Here is a 27,063-nt window from a genome sequence, read left to right on the forward strand (position 1 = left end):
AGGTTGTTGCTGGCAATGTCTGAACATGATACCTGGGGAACTTGGTACCACAAACCACTCTCAGTAATGTTCCTCTTAAGGCACAAGGTTGGGATCCCTAGGTACTTTGAGTTTCAGGAATTATTCGAAGCTTCCCAGAATCTTCTAAGATAATGCATAGGTTCTATATAGTAACAATCTTTGTCTCATGCTAAGTTTTTAATTAACTAGCTAGTCCGTTCCCAATGGAATTGAACACAAGAGGGAAGTTTGGATGGTAGAAGGGGATCAGGAATAGTGACATTGAAAGATGAGAGAGATACATAGAAATCTTGATTTTAAAATGTGATAATCTTTCATAAATCATCCGCCAAGTCTGGCCTTCAAAGAAAGGTATACTTCTTTACTATTAGTAAATGACTAGTAGCTTCCCTTGTTTTCCTTGGTTCACTACTCTAGTATTTCATCTTAAAAATGGTTATATCCAATAGGGAGGGGAGAACATAAGAAATCCCCAACCTGAACTTTATTCACATCCACTCCTATTTCCTATCAGTCTGAAATAGAATTAAATGTAATTAAAGTAATTTTCCCAGTAGAACCCCAGCAAAGTAATGTGAATTATATGTTCTGATTGTTTAAAATGTTTACATGAAATTAAGACACAAAGCTTATGTCTGTGAAACAGGTGCAGGCTTAAAAATCTAACTGATGAGTACTTAAAGATGACAGTCTAATTTCCCCAAATATATAAACCACCTCATAATGCCATTTTTGTGCTCAGTACTCCCCTTGTCCTTTGTGTTTTAAATTCTTTTGCTGACTTATTTCCTGTGTCAGTTTTCCACAGTCAGCGTCCTTTAAAATTGGCTTAGAATTTTGCTACAGAAAATGCTGAAAAAATCCCTTGCTGATTGTGTATGGCATATACCCCACATAAAACACACCATATCTCATTTTCTTTTTGACTAGTGGTTCTTAGAAACATGAAATTACAATGGAGTTGGGGAAACTATCTAGAAATGAACAAATGGTTGATATGGGTGTATGGCAGACTCTTTATGGGCACTCACACTATATAAGACCTTGAACCTAACTCCAAAAATACAAGGACACAATATAGAAAAGAGGAGATTGGGCGTCCATACAAATAGCCAAATGGGAAATGGATTCAGCAGGAAACTTACTGAACCAGTGGGGTATTGTGGCAGCCAGTAAAGCTAACGGGCATTTAACAGAAGAATGCAGTTTAGAATGAAGAAGATGATAACCGTACTCTGCTCAGACGTTTGTTGGGAGATTGCATTATATTCTGAATAGCAAACTGTTAAATAAATAGAAACAAACCAAGCTATATTCAGAGAAGAAAATTTTAAATGTTGGATTATTTCAAATCTATGTCTTATGAGAAACATATTCAAATGTTTAATGAGCTCTGTGGAATCAAGGTTAATGTATATATTTAATTTTATGTTAATATTTTTTAAGTTTTTACTTAAATGCCAGTTAACATACAATATTAGTTTCAGGTGTAGAATTTGGTGATTCAACACTTCCATACAACACCCGGTGCTCATCGCAGCAAGTGCCCTTCTTAATACCCATCACCTATTTAACCCATTCCCCCCTGCCCCTTCTGGTAACCCTCAGTTTGCTCTCCATAGTTAAGAGTCTGTTTCTTGGTTTGTCTCTCTTTCTCTCTTTTTTTCCTTTTGCTTGTTTTGCTTCTTAAATTCCACATATGAGTGAAATCATATGGTATTTGTTTTTCTCTGACTTATTTCACTTAGCATAATACATTCTAGCTCCATCCATGTCATTGCAAATAACAAGATTTCATTCTTTTTGATGGCTGAGTAATATGCCATTATGTATATGTATCTACTACCTCTTCTTTACCCATTCATCAGTCAATAGACACTTTGGCTGTTTCTATAATTTGTCTATTGTAGATAATGCTGCTATAAACATCAAGGTGCATGTATCCCTTTGAATTAGTATTTTTGTATTCTTGGGTAAATACCTAGTAGTGCAATTGCTGGATTGTAGAGTAGTTCTTTTTTTAGTTTTTTTGAGGAAACTCCGTAGTTTTCCACAGTGGCTGTACCAGTTTGCATTCCTACCAGTGGTGCAAGAGAGTTCCCCTTTCTCCACATCCTTGTCAATACCTGTTTTTTCTTGTATTGTTGATTTTAGCCATTCTGACAAGTAGGAGATGGTGTCTCATTGCAGTTTTGATTTGCATTTCCCAAATGATCAGTTATGTTGAGTATCTTTTCATGTGTCTGTTGGCCATCTGTATGTCTTTGGAAAAATGTCTATTCATGTTTTCTGCCCATTTCTTAATTGGATTATTCAGGTTTGGGGTGTTGAGTTGTTTATTTATATATTTTGGATACTAACCCTTTATCAGATATGTCATTTACAAATATCTTCTCCCATTCAGTAGGTTGCCTTTTAGTTTTGTTTCTTGTTTACTATGCTGAAACTTTTTATTTTGATGAAGCCCCAATAGTTTATTTTTGCTTTTATTTCCCTTGCCTCAGGAGATGTATCTTGGAATTAGAAATTGCTACAGCTGATGTCAAAGAAAAGTTACCGCCTGTGTTCTCTTCTAGAACTTTATGGTTTCCTGTCTCACATTTAGGTCTTTAATCCATTTTGAATTTATTTTTGTGTATGGTGTAAGAAAGTGGTTCCATTTCATTCGTTCACACATTGCTCTCCATATTCCCCAACAGCATTTGTTGAAGAGACTATCTTTTTCCCATTAGGTAGTCTTTCCTGTTTTGTGAAAGGTTAATTGACCATATTGTTGTGGGTTCATTTCTGGGTTCTCTGTTATGTTCCATTGATCTATATGTCTATTTTTGTGCCAGTACAGCTGGGACAATATTGTTTTGATTACTACAGCTTTGTGATATAACTTGAGGTCCAGAATTGTGATGCCTCCAGCTTCACTTTTCTTTTTCAAGTTTGCATTAGCTATTCAGGATTTTTCATGGTTCCATACAAATTTGTTTTAGCTGTGTGAAAAATGCAATTGGTATTTTAATAGGAATTGCACTAAATGTGTAGATCACTTTGGGTAATATAGACATTTTAATAATATCTATTCTTCTAATCCATGAACATGGAGTGTCTTTCCATTTCTTTGTGTCATCTTTAATTTCTTTCATCAGTGCTTTATAGTTTTCTGAATACAGATATTTTACCTCCTTTGATAGGTTTATTTCTAGGTATCTTATTGTTTTTGGTCTAATTATAAGTGGTATTGATTCCTTAATTTTGTTTTCTGCTGCTTTATTATTGGTGTATAGAAATACATTGATATTGTATCCTGCGACTTTACTGCATTTATCAGTTCTAACAGTTTTTTTGGTGGAATTTTTTGGGTTTTCTATAATATATAATATGTCATCTGCAAATAGTGAAAGTTTTACATTTTACTTGCCAATTGGGATGCCTTTTATTTCTTTGTTATGTCTGATTGATGTGGCTGTAACTTTCATTATATGTTAAATAACAGTGATGAGAGTGGACATCCTGTCTTGTTCCTGACCATGGAGGAAAGGTCTCAGTTTTTTCCCATTTAGGATATTAGTTGTGGGTTTTTCATGTATGGCCTTTATTATGTTGAGGTATGTTCCTTAAGTTTCATATTTTTAATTAAGTTTTCAAATTATGGACCTGAGCCTATGCATAGAAGAAAATAGGCTGAATCAAAAGAATTAAGGAGATAAGTAGCTGCTTTAGGAGGTGTGTATTTTTGGTTATTAAAGGTGCTCAAATGTAGAAAACTACTTGTGAGAGAATGTGTACATAGATGCATCATCTCTTAATATAAAGTTGTCTCAGGTTTTGCCCAATGTCCAGGATTTAGACCAATCAGATTGGCAAATCCTCACTGCTTAGTGGGGGGCAGAGCAGCAGAAGCCTGGAGGAGGACTAGTTACTATTATTTCTCCTGCCACACACACACACACACACACACACACACACACACACACAAAACAATATTAGTAAATTTATCTTCCCTGGAAAAGAACTAGAAAACTGTTTGGCAATAAAGAGTAGGAACTTTAAAGATGCTCGTGTCATTTGATCTAACAATTTCACTTCCAGAGTATGAAAGATATAAATGGATGTTGTGAGAAAACTTTATATACAGAAATGCTCAGGGCGCCTGGGTGGCTCAGTTGGTTGAGTGTCTGATTTCAACTCAAGTCACAATCTCATGGTTCGTGGGTTCGAGCCCTGCATTGGGCTCTGTGCTGTCAGCTTGCTTTGGATCCTTTGTCCTGCCTCTCTCTGCCCCTCCTCCGCTCATGCTCATGCTCTCTCTCTCTCTCTCTCAAAAATAAATAAACATTAAAAAAAAAAAAGAATGCTCATCACAACATTATAATAGTAAAAAAGAAAAAAGTGTGGGATCTTTTCAACTTAGCAAATATTTACTGAACACCTGCTCTGTTACAGATATTTTGTAGGTGCTTGGGCTGTATCAATGAGCAAAAGAGTTTCCTGTTCTCAAGGAGTTTATGGTCCAACAGGGAAGGTAAAAGTAAATATAAATACAGTAAACAAATATTTATATAATAATATTTATATAATATTTATATAATGGTAGAAGGGAACAAATGCTATGGGGCAACCAAAAAGCAGAGAAAGCAGCCGATGTTGGGATGGGTGGCTGCAGAGTGACGAGGGTAGATCTCATTGAGGAGGCAGGATGTCCAAAGACTCGGTGATGCTGGTAGCTGTGCAGATATCTGGAGAGAAATAACAGTATGTAAACTAATAAGAATGCCTTAGTAGGAAGTGAAAATCTGATGAAATAGGATTTCTTTCGTTAAAATAGGCAATGGTAACAATATAGTATTCAGTGAAATAAGCAGGGTATAAGTTGTATATTCAGTATTGCAGTTTTTCATTATGTACATGTGTATATATTCATTTATTCCATAAATATTTATTGAATACCTATTTATTTTATAAACATTTATAGAGCACTTACTATATTCCAGGCCCTATTCTAAGCATTTCCAAATATTAATGACATTGAATCTTCCAAACATTGTTATGAACAAGGACTATTTTGACCTCACGAATGGAAAAGATTCTAATTAATTAATTACCTAAGGTCACATTGTCAATGAAAGCAAACCGCAGTTTTGCTCTGAGTCTGTTTTCTTTTTTTTTTCTTTTTTCCCCCCTTTTTTAGTGTTTATTTATTTTTGAAGGAGAGAGATACAGAGCGTGAGCAGGGAGGGGCAGAGAGAGAGAGAGAGGGAGACACAGAATCCAAAGCAGGCTCCAGGCTCCGAGCTGTCAACACAGAGCCCAATGGAGGGCTCAAACCCATAAAATGTGATGGGGCGCCTGGGTGGCGCAGTCGGTTAAGCGTCCGACTTCAGCCAGGTCACGTTCTCGCGGTTGTGAGTTCGAGCCCCGCGTCAGGCTCTGGGCTGATGGCTCGGAGCCTGGAGCCTGTTTCCGATTCTGTGTCTCCCTCTCTCTCTGCCCCTCCCCCGTTCATGCTCTGTCTCTCTCTGTCCCAAAAATAAAAAAAATAAAAAAAAAACAAAAACCATAAAATGTGAGATCATGACCTGAGCAGAAAAAGTCGGATGCTTAATCCACTCAGCCACCCAGCCGCCCCTGAGTCTGTTTTCTTAATCCATGTGATTCTGTCTCTTTGCTGGGCACTGTTTGCATGTTGGGGAGAGAGTAAGACACATAAATATATGCCTAGAAAAAGTTCTGGAAAGATACATGCCAGATGTTAATATTGATTTTTCTGTGTGGGTGGAATTATAGATAATACTCATTATTTTGCGTAGGTTTGTGCTTTTTAAAATTTTCTATAATAAAGATATTTAAAATTATGACTAGAATATTACATATATTTTAATAGTGTAATGCCTTTTACAGTACTTATGATGCTTATGATAATAAAAGCATAAACAGAGTTTGAAGGCAGAGCTGGAACAAGACTTTGGTCTCCCTTATTTAGTTAATTTTTTTCCATCCTTAGCTGTGTTTCTTTTACATAGTATATTAACATACTATGGTAGAGAGATGATTTTACTGGAAGCTAGACTCCAGTCCTACTTCTGACTCTAATAGCCTCTGCACCTTCAAACAAGTTGCTTAACCAGTCTGTGCTTCAGTTAACTCTTTTGTGAAATTAGAGAACTGGACTCTTCCGTATCTGGTCCCCTTTCATTTCTGACTTGCCTTGATTCTTTGTGAGTTTCACGTTCTTATCTTAACCAAAAGGCAAATTATTCTGAAGTAGACATTGGAATACCATTGGAATACCAATGTCTTTATTAGCTTGTAAAATGAATTATGTGGCATGTGGACAAAAACCTTGGAGGTCTGTATTATTAATTCATTTTCTTCATATAGCCAAGTTACTGTTTTGAAGATCAAAACAATAGGCAAATAGTAACAAATTGGTAATGTTTAACTTAATACATGGAAAGACACAGTAATCAGCCACTTTGTTGATTAAATTTGAAGTTACTATCACATGCATAGAGATACTGGAGGTTCCAATAGTTAGAAAATTTTGCAATATAGACTGACCAGCCTTGGAGTCTGAAGTTTGCTTGGTGAGTATGGAATCAGAGTAAGGTATTAGAAGAATCAAGCTGTCTAATGCCATCAGCGTAAGATAGTCTGAAACATCTATGGATCCACCTGGAGACTCAAAATCTGTTGCCTATAACTGCCATATGCCAGCCCCACCCATCCTTTCTAATGAGACTAGTTGTCCTTGAAATCTGTTGAAATGTTGAAGGCTCTCTCTTTTGGCGCATTGCCAAAGTTAGGCTCTGTCCCGACTGAGAAACCTATACCTTTTCTTCCTTTGTTTCCTGGCTGGGCCCAAACTTCTTTCTCTGGAGGATTGGCTTCTTTGGGTTACTTTGCATATCCGTTTCATCCAGGTTATAGTTTAACGCCCTAAAGGCTTTTTCTTTTTATCGATATCCTAGTTTTTGAAAGAGGGGAGCAATTCACCATTGACCTGCAAGTATTGGTAACACAATTTGCTCCTTTGGTCCTGTTTGGCTAGAAGAAGCAACTTTTCCTTAAAATCTCAGGCTGAGAATAAATTAAAGTTACCTGTGAAGCCACTAGAGCACCCAGGCACCTCTACAAAGCTGTTACTAGCAACTTTGCTGTCCAAGAAAAGAAGCACCAAATGCACCCGCAAATCAGCTTCATAATTCACAGATGGGCGTTATTAACAATGTGCACCATCTGGCAGCTTCCTCTTTTTGACTAATTTGTCTTGCTAACTAGGCTCAGTTATGGTCTATGCTGCTGAGGAAGTTCATGTGCTGTCAACATGTATATATAACAAATTTTAAGACTGCGCAACCTTCAAATCATTACTTTAGAAGTTTTTTTTTTTTTTAAGTTTTCACCACCCAGCCCTAGGTTATTGCTGTGCTTTTACGTAAATATCCTCAGTTTTCTCATATATCCTATGTTGACGGGGAAATTTTAGAGGATTTTTCTTTTAATCAATATGGAGAAATATCTATGGAGCACATAGACAGTAAACAGTGGAAGGTTACAAAAGCCTCCACGTTCTAAAAACCCAACAAAATTATTATACCAATTATTGTCTGTTTTATAGTTTCAAACTCCGTTTCTTATATGAATTCTGTGGAATATCTAAGGTGGTCTATACATTTAACACTATTCTATGGTATTTCTATTCTGAAAATTGCTATCATTAATCTTCCGTTTCTTCCTGCTCAATATCCTCTCTATTTTAACTAGGAAAGGGCAAATTACATCATTCCCTGGTATATAGTTGCTGTGGAATTGATTAAATACAGTTTCAATAACTTTCCCATTATAGCTAGACCTTGCACTTTTTATGAGAGATTATCTTGCCTATTAACAGATTGTCAGATCTTTTTAAGTTATAAGGGGCAGAAACTCCACTCAGACTAGCTAAGCAAAACAGTGGATTTTATTGATTCACCACCTGGGGGAAAAGAAAAGGAAATGGCGCCAGTTACAGCCAGATCCAGCATGCACGGATATTTTCAGAATCTCTTTCTCTCGACTGTTCAGCTCTTTCTGTCTCGGTGTGTTAGTCTCAATCCCTCCTGTTGCTTTTCAGCTTTCTTTTGCTGGAAACTTCAGGCCTGTAAGAAACCAGCTTAGCACCTTCGAAGTTGGGAGTGAGCACCAACTCTTTTCCCCAGTGTCCATATTGCAGTCTCTGGAGAGGACTCCGTTGGGTTTTGGTTAGTCACTTACCACCAGTGAATGAATCCTGGAGATCACAATGGGGTTGTGTGCTCCCATGCCAATCTTTGGTTATTCTTTTGGCAGGAGGTGGGGGACTGGGTAGTATTTGTCAACAGAAAAAAGGGAAAGTGTGCATTCATGTTAAATAGGCAAACACAGTAGCTACCCTGGTTTACTATAGCATCTAAGAATAAAGTCATTTGCAGTATTATATTTAACTTTTCATTATGGTTAGCCAAACATTCTGGATCTTCTGGAACAATCCTGATTTTGAATACTCTCTCCCACTGAGTGGCCATGTGTTCAAAGTTTTGAATTGGAAAATTACATCATTCTGCTCTAAGGCATACAGTGATTGGCTCTCACAGCAGAACATTTTGATAGCTTTTTACATGACCATCTACATGTTTTTAAAAAAGCTTTAATTATTAATGGACTGGAGTATACATTCAAGGGGAACATAATCAACAAAAGTTGTAAAAAATGTAGCCAAATACTCTTGTAAAAGAAAAAAAAATAATTTGAGGATTTTGGTAAGCCCTCAAACCTTGCCAGCAAGTATCCTTTGCCATTTTGAACTTATGTAACTCTCAGTGCTGACACGTAAGCTACTGTTTTCTTGGCACTTTTCGTGAGTTCATTAATTATGCTTTGAAATTTTACTTTACAAACTATTACTTTTTAATGAGAGAGCTCATTATCTTGCAGTGGAAGTGCTTCCCTGCCAAGTGCTACCATTTCGTAGGAGGTAGGCAGACTTTAATTTAAGCGGCAGCACAAGGCTCCATTATGCTTTTCTGTTCACATTGGCCCCAGTCCTCTGTCCTTGCCCCTCCCTGCCAAAATAAACATTTCCCCCCACCAGGCGTACATTTTCAATCCTTGGAACTTGAAGCAGCTATCAGGAGTCTACAAATTAATCTGTTCTGCCTTTGCTAACAGATGCCGCACTGGCACCGGGCACATGGGCTGAACTCAAGGGATTCGTAACATTAAGAGTAAGTGCGAAAACTATAAGCATTCGAAAGGCACTTATTTTGTTTAATTCACCAGGCCTTGGCATTTTATTAAAAAATGAAAGTACAAACCCCTTTCTCATTACCCTTCTCAAGTAATTTCTCCTTTATTGAAAAACAGGGCTCTTTTTAATAAGCCCCCCAATAAGCACAACAACCAGATGTGACCAGAAAAACTGCATGAAACCATACAAACTAATTATCATAAAATGCCACCAAACGCTTTAGGACCCAAGGGACTTTTTCTTAAGGTCACTGCCCACAGTACTGCTACAATACATGCATTGTGAGGATAGAGGGAGAACCACCAGACAGAGGAGAATAAGACGTGGAAACCGTGTGCCTATCCAGGCAAGTTACTCAAGAGGCAGTGCCTGTGTGGCGGTGGAAAAGTGACAACGTGTTTTGGAAAGTAAATTTAAAGGACGAGAATACTTTTGCCACCTTAACGCCATAAAAGGGAGAAAGTACACAACGGGCTTTTAGGAATCATGAGAGAGTTGGGGCATGCAGTGTTCTGATTTAAAATCCTTTTAAAGACTGCCCATTTTTTCTTACTCTTTCTCATTTCCTGACAATAGAACAGAAAGCACTCCATGGTATGCAAGTGACACATCATTTTATGCATCCAAGTGCTTTCTTCGCTTAACCATCTTTTCCAGCAATTTAAATAAATCACAGAGATGGAATTAGATTTTCCTGAAGAGCTAGAGAAAGGCAGTGAGAGGCTGAGTCACAGTTAATTTCTACTGAGCTGATAGGAATCTCACTCCCTCCATTTAGGTGATACTCATGTAGTTTGGAGAGTAATGTCTGGCATCTTATCAGCCTACTATAAAGGCTGCTTAAGCTCCTGACTAATGAGTCTCTGAAATGTTTCTAATGAATGATGGGGGGAGGAGTATGAAGTGCCCTCATGTTTATTCATTTCCTCCTTGTAATGCTAGTTGATAGACTGACTAAAAGATTGAGCACTTAAATAATTAACTCATTTAAAATGTGAATTATATGCATGATTTGCCTGACATGCTACTTGCGAAGTGGAACACACACGAAAACCTCTGCACTGGTAGAGAAGAGAGCAAGTTATTTTAGGTCTGGTGACTCTGGGAAGGAACATTTAGTGAAAGGATGAGACATTAAAGGGAATGAAGAAGCAGAGGATCATAAACTCAATTTTCTTCCTCCAGGGCAGGGGTCTACAGTCTTTTTTAGTAAAGGGCCAGATACTAAATATTTTAGGCTCTGCAAACTATTTGGTCTCTGCTGTGTCTCCTCAGCTGTTCCAAAGCAGCACAAAAGCAGCCATAGACAGTATGTAAACGAATAGATGTGGTGGCATTATAGCAAAGCATCATTTATTGGCATTAAATCTGAATTTCATATAATATGAACTGTCACAAAATATTCTTCTCTTGACTTTTTCAATCAGCAAAAATGTAGAAGATTTGCTTAGCTCACAAGCAGGACAAACTGTCAGTGCCCCTGTGAGTGGTAGTTTACAATCTCAGGCTGAAAGACTGAATTAGGTTTCTCCATTTAATTACGAAGTGACTGTGTCCAGGGCTTGAGGTAGGACATAGAGTTATAAAATTCTAGAATGTTAGATCCGAGTGGCCTTTAAAGATTGTCCAGTGCAACATGCTCACTTTAATGATCATCCTTAGCATTTCTAGTTCACCGTTCAGTATGGTAGAATATAGATATAATAGTATGGTACAAAGAGTATCGTATCGTCGATGATTTGGCTTGGTATAAGATCTGCTTTTTGGCTTTGCAAGTCCAATAACACTTGTCAGTACTTTAGATTTCCTTAGACTAGGTGAGGCTGGCTCATGGTAATTCATCATGAGTAATTAACCTCTTAAAGCCCCTTTTCCTTTTGCAATATTACAAAGCCCAAGGATCTCATCTCAGAAAAGCTTTTTAAAAGCATAAAATAAAATGCACTTGCCAGTGATTGTTTATAATGACACAAATTATGTTAAAATACAGTTGTAAAATTACAAATGAATTGTGCTATGGTAATGGTTGTTTATTGTTTATGGTATGCTTGTTTTTAACTCAAAATAATAAGATTTAGTGAAGAAGGGATGAATACACATGATATTTTGCAAACAATGTTTCGTGTCACAATGTGATCTGAAAAGATTTGTGATTTATATTGGAAATGAAGCCTTGAGTCCTGTTAAAATCTCGTAACATAGTGAAGTATATTAACAAGAATGCTAATGTATTAGTTTTCAGTAAGAACTATAAATACGAAGGAGACCAAGTCTTCCTACTGTCTTTACTGTATTGTTCCCTCTATAGGCCAAATGCATAAGAAGTTAAAGCACAGGGAGGTTGCTTTATGAGCAGAGAAGTATAGAGCAAAGGTGGTTTTGATTCAAGTAAATTGATTCCTCCACCCCCACAGTGGAGAGTCATGGAGAAAACAAGGTCTACTTGGCAGTGTCCTCCCCTGCAGAGTACTGGGCTAGATACTGCCAGTACTTCCTATGGTGGCAGCTTTGTTCTGTGTCCCTTTGAAACAGCGACTCTGAAGGACACATTCTTTATGTAACAGGCTTTTCTGTAGTTCATCTGCTGAGCAAGCTTCCCAATCATATATGGAGTCCCTTAGTAGGTACCTTACATATGCTCCCAACAAGAACTCTTCCTGCATTACATTCCCAAAATGGCCATACACGCACACATACACTCACTCACACCCCTTCTATTTATACTATTAATACTTTTTTTAAAATTTTAGTTTTACATTTATTCATTTTTGAGAGAGACAGAGCACAAGTGGGGGAGGGGCAGAGAGAGAGGGAGACACAGAATCCGAAGCAGGCTCCAGGCTCTGAGCCATCAGCACAGAGCCTGACGTGGGGCTCGAACTCACGAGCTGTGAGATCATGACCTGAGCCGAAGTCGGACGCCCAACCAACTCAGCCACCCAGGCGCCCCTATACTATTAATACTATTGATACCCTGCCTCCCACACCACTTCTTAGCTCGACTGTATGGTATGCTTTGGCCGATGGGACATGAGCAAAATGACATAGCAGGGTCATGAAGAGCACTTGCACTTAGGGGTTTGCTCCTCTGTTCTTGAAACCTAGAAACCCTACATGAGAAAGTCAGGGCTCACTGGCTTGGTGACCGAAGACATGTGGCTCATAACAACGTGACTCTTCTACGCCTTGCAGCTCCTTTCCAAATCCCGCAAGTGACGAGAAGAGATACCAGTTAAATATGTCCCAAATCTACAGGCTCTTGCAGCCAATGCATGGATTCCAGAGCAATAATAAATGTTTGCTGTTTCAAGCCTCTGTACTGTATGATACGTTGTTGTGAAGCAAAAGCCAACTGCTGACAGCACCGTTCCCTTTGCCCTCCAACTCCATCCCTTTCCAGCACGCTGTCTTCAAAGCTTAAGGAGATGCCACTGTGCTCCAAAGGCACTCTGCTGAAGTACAACATTTCTTCCCAACCTTCGCCCACCATTCCTCAGTGTTACATTCTCCCACCGAGATCCTAGACAAGTTGGCTCAAGCACCCCAAATGTAACACAGATATCTTGTGGAAATAACTCACTGGTTTGATTCCAAAGGGTATCTCTTCTGTGACAAGGAAGGAGCATGACAGTATAATAAACTCATCTTTAGGGGCATTTGAATGTAGGATATATCGCAGAGAGAAGGCGAGGCTTTGAAAAAAGGAATAAACTGCTAGTGATAGAATTTTAGGAATCGGGTGCCTGGGTGGCTCAGTTGGTTAAGTGTCCACTGCTGATTTCAGCTCAGGTCCTGAGACTGAGCCCTGCCTCATGCTCTGCACTGGGCATAGAGCCTGCTTAAGATTCTGTGTCCCCCACTACCTCTGCCTTCCCCTCCTCTTTCTCTAAATAAATAGAAAGAAAGAAAGAAAGAAAGAAAGAAAGAAAGAAAGAAAGAAAGAAAGAAAGAAAAAAGAAAGAAAGAGAAAGAAAGAAAAAGAATTTTAGGAATCAATTGAGATATTTATAGGCAAAATAGGTTTCCTAACACATTTTAAAATGAAATAAACGCATTTACTGAACTTATTATACCGTATCTGTAGCCAGGGCTAGGACTAGGGTAAAGCCAGCAATGTTTGTAGGACACAAAATTTGAGAAGGTGTTTACTCTCAGGGCCCCCCAAGTGTACAGAGTGAATGCATCCCTAAATTTGGTGCCCCAGGTGCCCCAATCCCAGCCCTGTCTGCTCTGCAGCCTTCTGCAGAGCATTGTACTTACCAATATTTGCTCTCACTGTGGCAGGACACTGTTGGTTGTAACCGTAACAGCTATTTCTCTCCTTTTCTTTCTTTCTTTCTTTTTTTTTTTTTTTTTTTTTAATATTTATTCATTTTTAAGACATGGAAAGAGACAGAGCATGAGCAGGGGAGGGGCAGAGAGAGAGGGAGACACAGAATCTGAAGCAGGCCCCAGGTTCTGAGCTGTCAGCACAGAGCCCGACACAGGACACGAACCCACGGACCAAGAGATCATGACCTGAGCTGAAGTCAAACGCTTAACTGACTGAGTCACCCAGGCGCCCCTTTTCTTTTTTTTTCAGGGAGAGAAAGAGAGAGGCAAATGGAGAGGGAGACAGAATCTTCAGCAGGCTCCACGCTCAGCATGGAGCCCAACGTGGGGCTCAATCTCATGACCTCGAGATCATGATCTGAGCCAAAATCAAGAGTCAGATGCTTAACTGACTGAGCCATCCAGGTGCCCCTCTCCTTTTTGTTGTGCTGATACAGACTGAGTTTTGTGCAGGTGCCTTCACAGAGCTTTGTGTTTATGCATTAATGGGCTCCCGACCTACCCCAGGAGGCAATCAGGGTAAGTCTAAGGTATGCATGGTGCCCCACACCCCTTGCCAGTGATTGCTCTCCACGAGTGGGGTTTAATCTTAAAGAATGGGACCTGAGGAAAACCTGCTGTGGTGCTTCTGGGAAAGGTATCCTCCCTAATCAAAAGAAATGCACCGGAGGGAAGCCTCTGTTCCTTGCTAAACATGGTCTTCTTTGCAAATGCTGCCTAGGCCTGCTACAACCATTTACAACCGTGAGGGGTGGATCGCTGACATGCTGGAGATGGCAGATGAAAGCGATGTCAAGCACCCGGGTCCTTAATGACAAGGCTGAGTCACAGAATTAACCGCAAATGAGTGCTACCTCTGGACTCTTAAAATATGAGATAGAGTTTTAAGCCGCTTCTAGTCAAGTTTCTGTTAATTGAAGCTGAAAGTGTATGTGATGCAACCGAATAGTCTGAATTTGCAGAAAGAGAGCTTGCTGATGGGGGAGACTGCACTTCCTTCATGCTTTAATTAAACAGCGTACAAAATATCTCCTTTCATTTCAAGCATGGCTAAAGAAACAGCAAACAACTTATGAGACCTGAGATCTTATGAATCCATGTAATTTAATTTGTGGAGTGAGCTGTATAGCCACAGGCTACGTATTAATGAATGCAGAAAGGATTCTGCAACCTCTGGTTACAGAGATGGCATCTCAGGACACCAGGGTGAGAAACACAGGTACTAATAAGCAGAGTACCTCTGGTTTTTACTATGAGAACAAGAAGAGCAACCAAGAAAATTGGTGGAGAAAAAGGCTCACTTACTTTTAATCGACTGAGATACACATCAGTGATGATTTAGAAAAGTTGATGGACTGATGGCTACCTATCTATAGAAACAAACCAAGAGAAGACATGTCTTGCTCTGGAGACTTTATTATTTTTTTAATGATTATTTATTTTTGAGAGAGAGAAAGAGCACTAGTGGGAGAGGGGCAGAGAGAGAGAGAGAGAGAGAGAGAGAGAGAGAGGGAGAGGGACAGAGACAGAGGATCCATAGCCAGCTCTACGCTGACAGTAGAGAGCCCGATGCAGGGCTCGAACCCACGAACTGTGAGGTCATGACCTGAACTGAAATTGGACGCTCAACTGACTGAGCCACCCAGGTGCCCCATGGAGTCTTTATTTTTAAGAGAAATTAGAGGTATGAGAAGAAAACCATGACATCATAACTGTATAGGTTGTACAGGCTGGGCTTTTCTCCACAGCTCTATTCCATCTCTGCACTGGGAATGTGAAACCAGAGAGGAAGTTACAAATGGGAGGGAAAAGAAGCTAGAGCACTGGTTGAGGGAAACACAAATCAGGAAAATCTGAAAACACGCAAAGCAAAATGATGCACTGGGACGAAGAGATGAGAGACGGAATTGATAAGAGAAGCCAGGGAGGGCAGCTGTGTTCACTGCCTACCTACCATGTGCCACGTTGGTCATCACGCCTGCTCATTTAATTTGCACAACAATCTTGCAAAGAAACGATTTTTACCTCCATTTTACAGATACGGAAACTCAGACAGTAAGCTTATGTGACTTGCTCATCTAGGTGATTGGGTTGGGATTCACATTCAGGTCCAGCCTGTCACACTCTGCCACAAATTAAAAGTCTTTGAATTTACAAGTGCAAGGGCTGTAAGATGGGAAAAAAAAAAAATTAAGTCTGCCTTAGATATTCACATGTGGAACCCTTCAAGTTGTGAGTCAACGCAAGACCAAATGAGCTGACTGATCTAAGGCACTGGGAAAGCTAGGTGTTTGGCATGAAGTGCGGGGAGAGGGAAAGGTAGGTTTCTGGGAGATGCCAAATGGACATGAAGTGGTCTTGAGTGATGCGATTTCATTGGGAGGGGTTCTTCCATGAGGTAGGGAGATAGAACAACAGAAGAGGACACAAGACAAACTGGGACTGGGGGTATAGAGGTATGGTAAGCCAAGCTGTTTGCTCGGTGCCTGGAACTGTCCCACATGGTCAGTTGAAAGGGAAAGATAGGGAGACAGAGAAGTAATTGGTTGGGTTTGGCAGTGGTCCTGTGAGGCACCACGGTTTTTATCTGCAACATAGTCCTATTGGCTTCTCGTTGTCCCTAACAACAGTCCAGCTTTCTATCCAAGTTAGAATAGGCTTCCTAAGAGGGATGTATCCCAAGTGCCAGGAGAATATGCTTCTGCTTGGATTTTCTGGGTTAGTTCTTCCTGGGGAAGGTAGCCAGGAAGAGTTGCCACAAGTTACCAGATCAGGAGGAAGATGGCCATCAAAAGAAACCCCAGAGCATCAATGTCATATAAGCTCTATTTGCCAGGTTTCACAGATACCTTACTTCCAGCATGTCCCAAACCAAGCTCATTTTCTTTTTTCTAACACTGCTCTTTCTGTCTTTGTAACCACAGGTCATAACATCAAGACACTCATGCCAGAAACCATGGTATCATTCTAGACTCTTCCCTCTCCTCCTCTGACACATCCCGGGTCCCTCCAACTTCTCTCTTCAATCACCCTTTCCTCTGTTAACTCCTTCCACACACAGTTATCATTGCCCTGCACCAGATCCTCACCATACCATATCTGGATTCTTCTAGCTGTTCCTGCCCTTCTCATCCAGTCCCTTTTCAGTTCACTCCCCACACTGCCCAGAGTGAAGTTTCTACCATACTCCCTTGCTATGATTAGCTCTAGGTGAGTTACAGCATCAAGCACAAGCTCTTTGGCTACTCGTTGTAGTACATGAGTCTCTCCAATAACTAGTGTTAAGTACTTCTTAGTCTTTGTCTCTTCCTATGATCTGTTTTGAGCTTTATTATTTAGCAATATCTAACAGTTTATAGTTCTCAGAACATACCATACTGGTTCATGCCTTAGGTCTTTGTTCATGTCTGGATGTCTTTGTCATCTTTCACCACCTTGCTAACTCCTTAATCATCCTGTCCAGTACATTAGTCATCTTCTTCAGGAATCCTGAACCAAAGGTGAGACTAAGTACCACCCCCTCCCCGCCCCCCTTCGCTTCTGTGCTCCAAATAGAGCCCTCATTAGATCCCTAATTTAACATATAGACATTTTCTGTCTAGGTATGTGCCTCCCTCAGAAGATCATAGAAGTCTAGATGGCAGGACCTTGAGACTTGCTTAGCTTTGTATGTTCAGTCATCTAAATAATAGACATAGTAGGCAGATAATAAATGTTTAATAAACCCAATGAAAATTCTCTTACATTGACCAAAGTTTGCTGTTTGCATTCATCACAGACACAGTCTCACATGCCATAAACGTACTTTGAGCTGGAGGGATACCGCTGGGCTGGTGGCCTGGGTAATACTTGTTACACTGTCCAATTAATAATACTTCTGTTTTTAAAGAAGCAGACAGAAGTGTTATTTTTAGAAATACTTTTTTAAAATTATGTAAACAAGATTTTGGAGACTAATGTCTAAATCATTGCAAGAGGATAAGGGTGTCTGTGTGGCTCATTTGGTTAAGCATCTGACTTTGGGTCAGGTCATCATCTCACAATTGAGGGGTTCAAGCCCCCTTTTGCCTTCGTGCTGACAGCTCGGAGCCTGGAGCCTGCTTTTGATTGTGTCTACGTCTCTCTCTGCCCCAGCCCCCACCAAAGATAGATAAACATAAAAAAATTTTTTTTAATTAAATCATTACAAGAGGATATACTATAGTTATTTCTTTGCTGAATTACCATCTGCAAGTTAAACTCAACCATGAACCTCCAGGAAATGTCATTTTGAGATCGATGTATTGTATGTCCTTGTTTCTTTGTCCTGTTCACTTACAAAAACTAGTTTGAATCTTACCATATTGCAAGCTAAGTGTGGAGTCCATGGACTAGCTTGTGGATAAGACACACAAGAGCCCTCGGTAGTTTTAAGAGCTTACAGAGCGGATGACGTATAGCCATTATGCTTTCCTCGGTATCGAGGATAGTTGAAAAATTGCTGTTTTTCTCTTACAAAAATAGACTTTTTGCAAACTATGATACTGGAAGAAATGAATTTTGTACAGTTTATACTGCAGGCATAGGTATAGGTGGGGGGTTTTCCCCCCTATTTTATGTGGAAGGATTGTCTTTTTGCTGATCTACATGGACACTTTCAATTGGTTTCTTAATAGGTGTCAAATTTTAAGAAATAACGATTATATACGCAGAGTGTTGAGTGCCCCGAGTATGTGTGGACCCAATAGGTGTTGGTTGTTGACAGTGCGATATTTTACCTCTCCCATCACAATGAGTGGAAACACGCCGGAGATAGGCCTCATTCCAGCCCCGCTCTGTATAGCTAATAAGGTTTGTGCTCTTAGAAGAGCCCAGGGTATTCTTTGGGCCTCAGTTTTCTCATCTGTGAAATGTAAGCGTTCAACTTTATAGTCTCGAAACCAAAGTTATATTTGGTACTGAACACTGCTAAAAGCTTTAATGCTTGGATGATAGATTTGTGATCACATTTACCTTTCTTTTCTACTTTTCTGTGGTTTCTGTTCTTCTCAGTATTTTTTACTGGCTTGTTCTAGAAAATGAAAATAATGTATGGAATTACACTGCCTCTAAAACAACTAAATAGCATTATTTAAGTATCCGTTATACATACCACGATACCAATAAGTAAATTATCTCATTTAGTTATTACATCTGCACTGAGAGTTAATTATCTCTACTTATGATAAAGAACCTAAGGGCAGAGAGATGAAATAGCTTTCCCAATGCAACTAGTTAAGTTAGAGAATCAAGATGCTAAGCTCTACATACACATTCCTAGTAGGCCATGCTGCTTCTGTTTATAATATTTTAATATACAAGGAATTGGGGAATTAAAAAAAAAAAAAGATTGGTCTAAGGAAGTTAGCCTGACCTAGGGACAATGCTAATATAGGCTGTGATTAAAATGCTTTAGGGTATTTTCTGTTTTCTAGTGGTTGAATTTTAAACTTTACCAATGTCATAGCTGGCTGAAAGTACGCTCACCATCTGTTGTTAAAATCTCCAATCTTCTGGCTGTCCTTTTCAAATAGAGTAGTGTATGCACGTCTCCTCCTTAGTGATGTATGCTGTGCTTTCTATGAGCCACCGATCCGCCATCAATCCAGCTTCTCTACTAGCTGTTACCCAGCATCAGTGACAGATTTCAAGCAAAACTCTGCAGACTTGGCCTACAACCAATTCACGCTGCCTGACTTTAATTGCTTCTTAATCCTTTCATTAATCTCTTGTTGATCCTCTAACACAGACTGCACAAGAGCTATTCCAAACCTTCGCTCACTTTCAATTCAGGGTCCCATCCCTCCCTCTCATTTTGAAGTGGACAGCTTCCCTTCTTTATCAAGAAGTTAGAGACTATGGGAGCCTTTTTTTTTTTTTTTTTTTTTTTTTTTACAGTTGAGCATAAGAAGAGCTTTTCTTTCGAGCTAATGCTTCCACTTGAGTCCCAGGTGCCATGGCTTAATCACCTCTCCCTCCAGCATCATTAATCTTTTCTTCTCTTACTTCGACCATGTTGAAATATACATTCCTTAACCCTACACTCTGCATCACTCAACTTTCGTTAAACATCTTCCTTTAATTTCTGAAGCTGTTCTATTTATCTATATTCAGCATCTCCAAATTTGCATTATCTATCCCCTCTCCATTTCCTTAAAATATTTATTTTGAAGCTCCATAGTCCAGTGAAGCTGCTCTCTCAACAGAGCCCAGGGCCCATTTTTCATTTTCTTAAGAAATATAATGACTGTTTTATAGTTCTTTTTGACATCTCTTTAAGTACTTGATTTTTAATCTCTTTGTCATGATTTTTTTCCTCATTTCTAAGACCTTTTCATGACTCTTCTGGCTCCCCCGTGGCTCTTCTTTCCAGCTTCTATATGTTCTTCTGTTACATGATGTTTCATTTCATAATGAGTCTCTGAAATATCTGACAACAAACTCGTATCTCTTCTAAGTTCCAATCCTCGGTATTTAGATATTCTATTAGTTTTAGTGCTCACTCTAAAATAATTTTTGTTTCCTCCATCATTTTTTGCTCTTTTCATCATGTCTTGAGTGATAGAAATAGTACTGCCAGTGCCCCATTTATCCAAGTTTCTCTTCACCTGAATCCACGCAATTATCATCTAGCTGTATTAGTTTTCTATGCTATATAATAACTTACCACACATTTAGCAGCTTAAAATACATTTATTATGTGGTATTTTCTCTTGGTCAGGATTCTAAGCATGGCTTAGCTGGGTCCTCTGCTTAGGGTCTTATGAGACTACAGTAAAGATACTAGCTGAGAATGAGGTCTCGTGTGAAATCTCAACTGGGAAATGATCCATTTCTAAGCTCCCACAAGTTGTTGGTAGAATTATTTTCCTTTTTTTTTTTTTTCTTTTTTTTTGTTTGTGGAGAAGAGGTGTGTAGCTTTAGAACCAAGGGTGGCTTGCTTCTTCAGTGCTGTTGTGAGATCAAAATTGATAGGAGATCTGCTGCCTATCTGACCATCTATGTTAAACAAGAGAGTGGTAGCCAATCACTCTTACCATGTTTTTGTTTTGTTTTGTTTTGTTTTTGTTTTTGTTTTCATTTTGTTGTTGTTGTTGTTGTTGTTTTTTGTTTTTTGGCTACAGGCAAGTCATAGGTCCTGCCTACAGTCAAAGGAGAGGGATGATACCCAGCATAACGCCAAGGGGCTATCTTAGAATTTTGCCTATTTTCTACAGGACCCAGGCAAGGGAAAGAAGTGCCTCTTATCCATGCTTCTGGAACAATTTTGGAGCCAAATTGCATAAGCATATAAAATGCACAAAAGACACTTTAGTTAACTACTAAATCCCTGAGATTCCAGGGAAGGAATCAAATTGGGTTTAGAAAACAGATAAGATGGGTCAAACAGCTGCCATTAACATCTTCCCCAGATGGTCTAAGTCAGTGCTTAAGCTACCTGCGGTAATAGATCAAGATTTTTATTTGTGTGTTTCTTTGTTTGTTTGTAACATATCCAATCTATTACCAGAATTTTTGTAAAAGTAAATATGTGTGTGTGTGTGTGTATAGAAAATGAAATAAAAAAGAAAACAAAAAACATATAAAATGTGAGTCCAAATTTTTAATTATAGATAAAACAGACATAAAATCACTCTGTTAAATTTCTATAAAAGTTTCTAAATGCTTATTTTTAATATCCTTTTGTTTGTTTGTTTTTTATCTCAAGGACACATGACTGTTTGAGGAACAGCATTGTCTACAGTCCATACTCTGAGCAGGACTGATTTAATGCACTCCCACAGCATAAATTCTCCTGGGTATACATTAATTCCCTTTTCTAGATTCAAGTCTAGATCTCTTCTCTGAGCATTTTTGTTTATTTATTCACAAATGAATTACTGAGCACTTACTGTTGGTCAGGCACCATGCAGCATGAGACAAAATGCTAGCTAAATTGATGGCTTCTCTTTACACATCTTTACTTTAGGATTCAAATGATCTCAAACACAGCATGCACGAACTTTGAAGAGTAAACTTACCATCTTCCCTGTCGCCTGCTACCCCTACTGTGTCTTCTAGTTTCACAGAAACTGTGAAAAAGAAACCAGATTACTTACTTCCAGATACAGATTTAAAATGCACTGTGAAAAATTCTGCCAATAAATCTCTTTCTACAGAAAAACTAAGATCAGAAAAAAAAGAAAATAAATTGATGATTTACCCATAGAAGATGAAATCTTGGAACAGTTATTCAAGAACACAAAATCAGAGTTAGAAATTGGAGTGAAAGTTCAAAAACAAGAGGAAGATGTCAATATTAGAAAAAGGCCAAGATTGGGTATAGAAACAAATGGCACCTTGACTGATGAAGCAATGCCACGGGTAACAGAATATCTCATGAAAATGAAATTGGGTAGAAACATAAGCTCAAGAAAGATTCACTATGGTCCACTGAAGAAGAACTATCTATCAAAGATAGACGTCGGGATGATGGTGGTATGCTTCCAAGTAAGGTGTTACTGACTGAATTTAGATCACTGGTGGTTAGTAACTTTACCTCCAGAAATGCATCCAGTGTAAACAGTGATTATGGTCAACTAAAGAATTTCAAGGATTTCAAAACGGTAACATTTCCTGAGTAGGAAAACATTCACACATCATTGGAGGATCAGATCTAATAGCTCATCATGCTTGGAAGAATATAGAATTGGAAGAATGGTTAAGGCAGGAAATAAGGTGCGGAATCAACATGCAAAAGAAGAGTCTCTTGGTGATGATCTCTTTAGATACAATCCTAATGTAAAGAGGAGAAAATAGCTGAGGATTTTATAAAGAAGCCACAGACAAACATTTCCCATCAAGCATTTGTGTCCATTTCCTCTGGGATACATGAATAAAGTATATAGAAGAGATTTAAATTACAAATTTTTTCTGGCCTAAATTTGTTGAATAAAATGCACAAAACTCCAAAAAAAAAAAAAAAAAAAAAAGTCCCCAAACAAGAGACTAGAGTGCTGTTCTCTCTCCTTGCTCTCACTCTTTATATCTAGCCTTCAGTCCTTGTCAGTTCTCCCGCTGACACTCCTCCATTCCACCCAGCTGTCTGGGCCACCACCTCTTCTCTGGCTCTTTTAATCTACCTTGACCCTCCTCCAGTTCGGCCTCACACTTCTTTCTAAACACAGATTGATTGTCTCTCTTTCTTTGTAAACTCTTTGGTAGCTCCCGTCACCTCCCTGGAAAGTCCTGGTTCCTCTAACTTGTGCTGGTTCCTGCTGCTCTCCACAACCTGGTTTGTGCTTTCCACTTCCATCCGCAAATTGCCAAAGTCAGAATTTTACTTATTTACTCTTTACTCCCTCATGTTTTCTTTCCAAAATTTCAAATGTATCTATTGACATGTATCTCCAGTACTCCTACATTGGTTCAGACACCCAACATTTCCCATTGGGACCAGTGCTCTCCTTGACATCATTCTCGCTTCTCTCCATTCAGCTGCCACAGTACATTCAAGAGGATCTTTCTTTTTCTTTTAATTTTTTAAATGTTTATTTATTTTTGAGAGAGAGAGGCAGAGTGAGAGCAGGGGAGGGGCAGAGAGGGAGGGAGACACAGAATCTAAAGCAGGCTCAGGCTGTAAGCTGTCAGCACAGAGCCCAACATGGGGCCTGAACTCCTGAACCATGAGATCATGACCTGAACCAAAGTTGGACACTCCACCGACTGAGCCACCCGGGTGGCCCTAAAGAAGATCTTTCTAAACTCTAAATCTCATTATGTCATTGCTTTGCTTAGGACCCCTCCTCAGAGGTTCCTAACAGCTTACCTACCAAAAGACCTGAAAATCTATCAAGGTCTATTTTTTTTTTTTTTAATAGACTGATTCCTGATTACATCTTCTTCTCTTGCCTCACTTCCTCTCTGAAACTTTATTCCAACCACACTGAGTTATTTCAATACCTAGGATTTTCCATGCTATTTCTTGCATCAGTTTTGTATGTTTGCTGAATTTCCTCCCTGACACATCTTTCACTTGATCCTTTATTTGAGTACTTCTTGTGGCCTCAACATTGGATCAGGGTTTTTGTTTGTTTGTTTGTTTGTTGTGTTTTTGTTTTTTTCCAGGAAAACTTCCATGGTGCATCCCCAGTCCCTGTTGGTGTCTGCCTTTATGGTGCAGCACTGTCAAATTTGGCTGTAATACAGAAAGGAAATGGCTGGAATATTTTCCATCATTTGACTGTGAATACTTGAATTTAGAAATTCCATCACATTTTCACTGACATTTTGAAATGGATATATGAAAGGATTCTAGAGAATGGGTTTTTACGCATGTTTTGGGGGCAAGCTCAGCCCCCTTTAATGAGGTCAAATTGATCTGTCCTTCTCCAGTTCTTGCTGTCACCACCCTGGTTCAAGATCTCATCATGGCATATATGGAGTATCACTACAGCCTTCTCCTCACTTTTTGGGAATCCATTTAAATGCCTTTTCGGAGCCTTTAACTATGCATTCAGAGATAATAAATATTTGGTTAAAGGCATTTCATTTTTCAACCAAAAAATTTTTTTGAGTACCTACTCTGTGCCAGTCACTCTTCTTGATACTTGGGCCACATCAGTCGGAAACAAAATAGAAACGAAACAAAACGTAGTCTTGGGAACTTGCGTTTATTTTATTACATTTTTGGTGATGACATTTGTTTTAACCACTGAAATGTATCTACAGCTCGACTTATATAGATGTAGTTGCATATTACAAGTAAAGAAAGCCATGGCTCCTTATGCATTTGCAAATGTTGCATCCATTACCCTATATCGGTTATATATCACACCACAGTGTATTTATTACTGTGCAGTAAACCATCTCAATCTCAGTGCCTCAAAAGAATACACTTGTATTGTTTCTCATGAGTCTGTGAGTCAGCTTGACAGTTCTGCTGATCTGGACCAGGCTCAGCTGCTCTCAGCTGGGTTAGCTCACACATCTGTGGAAATCTGGCGGATCAGCTAGAGGCTGCTTCATCTAAAATAGTCTTACTCATGTCTGGCTGTGTGCTGGTTGCTGGTTGGGGTGATGGAAATGACCAGGCCAGATATGTCTCACCATCTAGCCATCCAGCTTGGGTTTGTTCACATTCTGGTTACAAGGTCCCAGGAGAGAGAACAGAATAGATCAGGCCTCTTGGAACCTTAGGTCAGAACTGGCACATGGACTCATCTGTTGGCCAGAACAAGTTATAAGGCTAGTCCAGATTCAAGGGTAGAGGAATGGATTCTACCTTCGGAAGGAGGAAACGGTCACATTGCAAAGTGGGTGAAGGATTGAGGACATTTTGGCAATCAATCTACAACAGTTTCCTTCTTTGCAGATTCAGTCCGTGATAGAATGCTTAGAGAGGTTTTTGCTTGCCAGTCATTGTACACAATTAGCTTATTTCTGTATGTGGTTCAGAACTTCCTGTGATACATAAAACTAAAATGTTAAACCCTTAAGTTTTTGTGAGCTTCTTGAGGACAAGGAACATACCTAATTCATCTCATCTTCTGTGGGACATAGCACAGCACATTGCACAGAATAGACTCTCAAAATACTTGCTGAATCAGTTATTCACGAAATCAGTCATATGAACCTGCAATAAAGAGTAGGAGAGTGCCCTAGTGCGATGTCCCTTCACATATACTTGACTTAAACGGAACATGAAAGCACTAATTCAAAGTACTTTCCCAATATTATTTGGCTAGCTAAAATACTTTCCTATTTGATGGGGGGAAAGAGCTGAAATCCATTATTTTTGACTCACCAACAGTCATGTGATACTTCTGAGAAGAGATAAAGATTGATTTCTTCAGATAGTTAAAGTGCTGGCTAACAACAACAACAACAACAACAACAACAACAACAACAACAAAACAACCAGGAAGGGAAGAGGAGAGATCAGATGTCCTGCCATATGCCACAGTGAAGTTAAACTGGGTAGAGCTAAAGCCCTATCATCCTGTGTTTGGGGGAAGTAGGAAGGTGTGGTTAAAAAAAAAAAGTCTATCAAACTCTTGCCTTAGTTGAGCCAAGGCTAATGAGGTTAATAAAGAGTGAAATAAAGCTTCCAGGGAAAGCATCTAAATTACTCCCAGGAGACCCTATCTGGAGATAAGGTCCATGTAAAAGATAAAATACAGGTAAATTATAAAGGCAAACTATCCTCATTCATAGTGTTTGAGAGATATGTTACTGCTAGAAAGCTCTGATATTAATAACAGAGTTTTTATTTTTGTTTTTGTTTTTTTCATTTTCCCTCCAGGATGTCTCATATAACTATATGATGCTGAGAGAAGATGGGGACAAAAATAAAAGAAGAAGAAGAAAGTTCCTTAGCTTTAAGAATTTGCATTTTGGGGGCGCCTGGTGACTAAGAGTTGGTTAACCATCTAACTCTTGATTTTGGCTCAGGTCATAATCTTACAGTCTGTGAGACTGAGCCCTGCATTGGGCTCTGTGCTGACAGCATGGAGCCTGCTTGGGGTTTTCTGTCTCCTCTTTCTCTGCCCCTCTCCTGCTTGTTCTCTCTCTCTCTCTCTCTCTCAAAATAAACGTTAAAAAACCACAAAAAACCTTATTAAAAAAAATTGCTTTTTGCATTTGTAAATGTAATTCTGTCAACTTTTAAGAGTTGGAAGGAAATGAGATAGATATATGTTTTTAAAAATGACTTTAGAAAAATTGGAAAGAGGAGTTAGATTTTCATTTATTAAAGAATATTCTGTTTTCTTTAGGATAGACTATATTATTTCATATGATATTTACTTTTGAAAGGAAGTTTGGAATTGTTTAAGTGAAATTTGAATTTTAAGACTTTGTTTTAAATAAAACTAACACCAAAGTATACTCAAAAAGGAGAATAGAATCTCTGTTAAGGGTCATGTAGTATAATTACTACAGAGTACTAATTTAATCACAATAGCCTGTAACATATATGGAATAAAGTAATAATATTGATGTAAACTATTATATTAAGGAAAGTTCATCTTTTTTGAATAACATGGGCAGTCAGGTTTAAGTCTTACAACCCCAAATTTGTATTTTGCTCAAGCAATCCGGATCTTATTACATTAGGCAAACACTATTCAGGAGAACAGTGGATCATGTAAATACCTTTAATATTATTCATGAATTTTACTTCCACAGTAGGTTGGAAATATGCTACAGATATTCTCTTATGAATGACCTTATTTAACTTCTGATATTGCATTTCTGACTTTTCTCATAACAATTTAAAGAGGCTCTGATTTACCTTCCTGCTACAGATTTAGTGTTCTTTTGTCTCTACATTTTACTCCAGTTTTCTGAACAGTTTCGCCTCTTTGTTTACCTTCCTTTTTTTTTCTTCATCCTTACAGGTCTCTTGGCACTAGTTCATATCAACAGTCAGGATTATAGGCCTATGTTAATAA

The 27,063-nt window shown here is 38.8% G+C and overlaps 1 long non-coding RNA gene across 1 annotated transcript; it reads left to right on the forward strand.

The window, feature by feature from the left end:
* Positions 1-4,447: 4,447 nt before the first annotated feature.
* On the forward strand, positions 4,448-26,539 carry LOC125920859 (uncharacterized). The gene is made up of 3 exons (XR_007457234.1): positions 4,448-4,537; positions 9,202-9,257; positions 25,914-26,539. It is a non-coding gene; the product is annotated as an uncharacterized LOC125920859 (long non-coding RNA).
* Positions 26,540-27,063: the final 524 nt, after the last annotated feature.

The sequence above is a fragment of the Panthera uncia genome, chromosome C2 (assembly GCF_023721935.1).
Source record: "Panthera uncia isolate 11264 chromosome C2, Puncia_PCG_1.0, whole genome shotgun sequence".
Classification (NCBI taxonomy): Eukaryota; Metazoa; Chordata; class Mammalia; order Carnivora; family Felidae; genus Panthera; species Panthera uncia.